Genomic DNA, 5,780 nt, shown 5'->3' on the forward strand with positions numbered 1-5,780 from the left:
TCAAGCCGAGATTTTTCAGCTGCTCCATGTCGTCAATCATTTTGAGACAATGTTCACTGACTGACGTGCCTGGAGTCATCTGAGCTTTAAACAATCGCTTTGATATCTCATATCTTGCGGTTCGGCTTTGTGCACCATACAACTCTTGTAAGTGCGCAAGCATCTCATATGCTCGAGTATAGTTCTCATGCTGCCGTTGCAGCTCATTCGACATAGAGGCCAGCATGTAATATTTAACACGCTGGTCATCATCAACCCACATGTCTCTCTCCTCAACTTCTTCAGTTGTGGCTTCAGCGGTAAGCTCGGGAATTGGAGCTTGAAGAACATAATCAAGCTTTTCAATACCTAAAACAATTTTTAGGTTACGAAGCCAGTCTTGGAAATTAGGGCCGGTTAATCGGTTAGATTCCCGGTTAATCGGTTAGATTCCATTATGCGAGAAAGAGGGTTAGAGGCATTCATTTTGTCTGCACAAAGTAGAGATTTTAGTTAGATAAGTATTTTTTTCTTTTTAACCAATTAAACTAGGGTCTATTAGTTTAAAAGGTTCCTCCCACTAATTTTATCGAATTTCTACACTCCCTAAGTAGAAAGACGGAAATCCTCATCCGTTAGATTTCTTAATGGTGATTGGGGTTTCATAAATTACGACTCACCTCACAGGACAGTTTCTTGGAAAACCGTAATTTAATGAACGGGTAACATCTTATCTCGACACATCTTATGTGCAATCCAATCGTCCTTTGGCCTCTAAGATTTTTACACCTCACCGGACGGTTTCTTGGCGCAACAACCTTAGTTAAGTCTAATCCTCCTCTCCTACAAATATGGAATTATCAAAAGACCCTCACCGGACGGTTTCTTGAATCCATTGATAATGCCATATTGTAGCATCCTATGTCAAGATGTTCGCATAGTTCAAACACAAGTAGCCCCATGGGACCATGCGTGACTACTCAATGCTTGAAACAATGCTACGTCTTGTGATCGGTGGAAGGCGACGATAGAGCATCAAATGCCCCTTCGTTTCAACTTAATATTTTATAGGGAGTTTTAAAATTATATATCGGTCTGATCATCACATGTTATATCTCATATAAAATTAATCACAGATATCACATACACAAAAATAAATTGCATAGTTTAGGGATGATCATGGACTTTTTCTGATTCGACTCGAGCTGATGAGTCAAATCGGTCTATAGGGTGATACACATATTCTCAACTCTTGCAAATATTTAGCCATCTTCTTCTGTTGGATCTGATACATCCTTTGATGCCATCACTATTTGCGACGCCAATCCATCAACGCTTGATGTGGATTCTTCTCCAAATAACCCTAATTTTATCTAATAAAATACAAGGATTCACAGATCCGAATAAAAGTGGCACGCAGGCCCTTCGTAATCAAAATTATACATCCATAATCAAAATACAAATACATCCATAATCAGATCACAGATGTCTAAGGTCCATGATCATCACCCATCTTAAAACTATGCAGAAAATAATAACCAAATCGATCTAAACATCGATTAAAAATTTTGGAACTCAATAATATATTTTTCCCAAGTCTCCACATATTTATTTTATGGTGTGAAACCAGTAAATCACACTACGTGCAACTTAAGAAAAACAATATCGATCGATCTAATCGAAAAAGGTTCCAAAATTTCAATAAAATCATGCAGATCGTAAATATTTTACATAGAACATAAGAATCGTCTTTGATACCACTGTAAGAATTTATCCGGCACAAAAAAAATCGCAGCGGAAATTAAAATTGTATTTTCGAAAAACAAAAATCCATATCACATATGAATCAAAACAAAAACAAATCAATCCAGTGTCGGCGGATCATTCACATGTTACAATGTAAAATAATAATCTAACCTAAACAGATTTGAAGTTCAGGCTACATCACCTGGGACCAGTTAAGGTCTCTTGATCTATTGTATGGTTGAAACTGAAATTCCGATTAGCCGCGCACGTGCCCGGCCTCTATGCGTATCCACACGGAATTGATGCAGATCCAACGCCTTCCGTCGCACGGAACAGATGAGTCGCAGATTACAAAGACGGTGCTAGCAGTCTTCTGATATCTACGTTCCCTTTTGTGAGATTTACTGATTTTCACGAAGGATAATAGAGAGAGATGGATAATCTGATACTTCTGAAGAGGCGATCATTAAATCCCTCTCGTAAATTTATTATATATATCTACTCATGTAGTCACTTTCATAACTACTAATGAAGCCGCGCCTTATGTACATCTCACGATCTGTTGCAACTAATTAGATCCCACGATCTAATTAAAGCCGTACAAACCGGCACATCCCACTACCTGTTGCAACTTATTGGATCACATCCTATTAGTTGTCATACTAATGGGATCATATCCAATTAGTTGCCACAAAGGATAAGTAAAAATAAATTTATGCTTATCCATATGGATATTTTATCTTTATCTTTCTCTTTAATTTAATTGGATCTTATCCATTAAATTAAATATTCATATTTAAATCTAATCTAATTAGAATATTATCTCATAATAATCTATGAATATTTAATTGTTCTCTAATCTAATTAGAGATTAAATCAAATCATGATTCTCACTATTTCCACTAAACTGTTTAGTGTATTAATTAGACTCATCTTATCAAATTTGATGCAGGTACACAATTCCTATTGTGTGTGACCGCGTAGGTCCATTATCATTCGGCAGTGGAATTCAATATCAAACTCTTCAATATTGAATTAGAACTCTTCTAATCTATAAAATAATTTATTTAAATTATTTTTACTTTTCTCACTGTCCGCCAGTGACACCTAGCAGTATATCACGGCAATCCAGAATGATGATGAAAAACAAACCTTTCCGCTAACCGTTACCGTGTGATTAATTCCTTCCAACACACAACGCCCCGATCGAACTAAAATTATGGTTACTCGCCAAATCTTATTATTCGATCATATGATTAGAATATCTAAAACTGACTTAATATGGTAACACAGCTGGAAACTCTTTCCACACACCACGTACCCTGGCCAAGGATTTTCTGAGTCGAGTTCGATAGTCTACATAGGACGTTCTCTCTCTCATTATTATGAGTGTTGAATTTCTTATTACGCATTCACACGCCTCCCCATATAAACTATTACAACCAATTAGTACCAGACATAGACTAATGATTAGAGTCTAAGTATTAGTACAGTCAAACAGTAGCAATCTATATATGAAGCAACCATGATGCCTCAGGTCCGAGGAGTACTTCACACAACGGTAGCAAAAAACTAGTCACTGGCGAATATGGAACCATGTGACTGTTCAACTAAATGGTCACGCTCAGTGTACTTGTTCACTAACAAGCATCTGCATACTTACTTTAGTGTCCCTACACTAATGATTTGAGATTCGTCACCTCAATATAGAAGTGTAGCATGCACCGGCCTATCCGGAAATATCATCGTCCTTATGATATTCCGATGGCTAGGAGCATTTAAGAATCTTGTACAAAGAAATATATATCTCAAATTCCTAACTCTTACAAATTTTCTTAACGAAGATTCAATGGACGATTCATATAAATATATTGTACTGCTAACAATAAATATGAATAAAACTTGCCCTTTATTAAATAAGAAAAATACTTAATATGTTCACAAGCCTATGTCACCGATTGGCTTTAGAGTATATGACTAACAAATACATTATTCATATACAATATAAATATACTACATTATTCGTAGCTTATTATATTATTTTTAGTTTTAAATTATATGAGGATTCCCGTCTCCTGAAAAAAAAAAAAAATCATGGAGTTATGACTTATCCATTGTGCTTTTAAATAATCTGACTCTTTAAATGCTTACTACAATATAATATGTAAATATTTTAGAAAGTATAATAGATAAATTATAATTTTATGTACTATTTCTTAGGAGGTGAGAATCCTCATTTAATACAAACTAGTGTAGAGACCCGCGCGATGCAGCGGGTAGATAATAGAAACAAAATTTTAAAATTTTAGTAAAATTTATATTTACAGCTTATTGATGTATAGGAAGCAATACCATGTTAAGCACAGTTAATTTGCATGACTAAATTCAACTACTAAAAAAATAAAATTATAGTTAGAAGATTATATAATTTTTTTAAAATCATCAAAATATAGTAAGAGACATACAATTTTATCGTATTATGTGCCTTCTGAACATTCCATTGTGAAAGATAAAAAAGAGCTAGCTCCAGCGCAGCTGAATCAACCCAGTAGGCACTTATATTGGCTACGGCTGTAATATACAGAACTTTTGCAAATTGCGAAGTTCGAGTGTGTGGAATGTGATGTGACACTAACCTACATGTTTTAAAAGGTTAGAACAAGTTTTTGGATAAGTTAGAGGATGATTGGAATGCTAAAAGTGAGAAAACGCATTGAACTGGCGAAAATCAGCTTTTTCTGCTTGCTGTACCGGTACAGCCATTAGCTTGTACCGGTACACAATGCAGAAACGTGGCAGCTTGGGTATTTCGGTAATTTCACATCTTGATACCTATCTACTTGACCCAGCTCGACCCCAGGAGCTCTGTGGATGTTGCTGGAGACCAGAGAAAGCCTCTACCATCTTCTTCTCTCTCTCTCTTTAAGATTTTTCTCTCTCTACAAAGAAGTCGCCGTTTTGCACCGTTGTCGTCGCCGAGCTCGCCCTTCGCTGTTTGGGAGTGTCGCTGAGCCTTCGTGGACGTGTGAGAGAGTATTTTGGAGAGCTTTTCACAGCTCTGGACCAGTTGTTCACTGGTTGGAAGCTTAATAGAGGTAATCGACTCATCTATTCCATTATCGACATTCTATTAGTCGAATCGAGTATTGATTTCAAGATTTTGTTCCCTGCTGTTTTAACCTGAGATTTCAGCATGTGAAAATGAGTTAACTAGCTGTGAATGAACCCCCTTAGATCAGGGATAAGCTATATTGAAGCTTAGTAGCAATAATTAGTTCATTATGAAGCTAATTTGGAATTAAACGCGAGTTATTGCCGCTACTTGATGCAGTTTGGGATTACTTCTTCGCAGCAGGTTTCCGATATTATTTGAGCTTATTCGGTGACTTGGGAGGTTGGTTCGGAAGGTGTTCTAACTTGAGGTACGCTGGAATTTCAGTTCTAAAACTGATTTAGTAGGAATTCGATTATAAAAGCTTGTATGTGAGCATTTTGGTGTCGTTTCGGTATTGTTCGCAGTGAAGGGGCATTTGACCCTTGGACCGCCTTCGATTGGCTTCGGAAGGCCTTTTGGGAAGCTTAACGTAAGGTATTGAACTGAACCAAACAGGGAATTGAGCTTCCACTTTGTATTTATCGAGATTTTGGCCGAAAGTAGACTTTAAGTGATCGTTTCAATGCAACTCTTGTGTTTCATTTTCAGCAGGGTTGAGGCCCAAAGGAGCTGACCTTGGAACTTCTTGTGAACTGATTTGAGCTTAGTACTAGGTGGGTTTGACCTAACCAGAGCAAGTGAAGTTCCCCTATGTTCTATATGTGACTATAGAATCGATAGTCGGAATCGATAAAGTGGTGAATACTTGCGATTACTGAGGACGGTGAAATACTTGGAACATGTTATTATAGACATTTGATGTAGTTGAAATAGAACCTTTATGAAGTAAAGAGCATCTATGCATAAAAATATTCTTGCATCAGAGTATTCTTGTTTAGTTCAGTAGAACAACCAAGAGATAAATTTATAATGCTTCTATGCTTCTATAAAGTAGAGAGAC

General features: G+C 36.6%; 1 long non-coding RNA gene across 1 annotated transcript; it reads left to right on the top strand.

Annotated features, from left to right (window-relative positions):
- Positions 1 to 4,610: 4,610 nt before the first annotated feature.
- On the top strand, positions 4,611 to 5,487 carry LOC109704685. Its single transcript, XR_002214459.1, has 4 exons — positions 4,611 to 4,820; positions 5,057 to 5,147; positions 5,245 to 5,314; positions 5,429 to 5,487. It is a non-coding gene; the product is annotated as an uncharacterized LOC109704685 (long non-coding RNA).
- The last annotated feature ends 293 nt before the right edge of the window (positions 5,488 to 5,780 follow it).

This window comes from Ananas comosus, unplaced genomic scaffold (assembly GCF_001540865.1).
Source record: "Ananas comosus cultivar F153 unplaced genomic scaffold, ASM154086v1, whole genome shotgun sequence".
In the NCBI taxonomy this organism is placed as follows: domain Eukaryota; kingdom Viridiplantae; phylum Streptophyta; class Magnoliopsida; order Poales; family Bromeliaceae; genus Ananas; species Ananas comosus.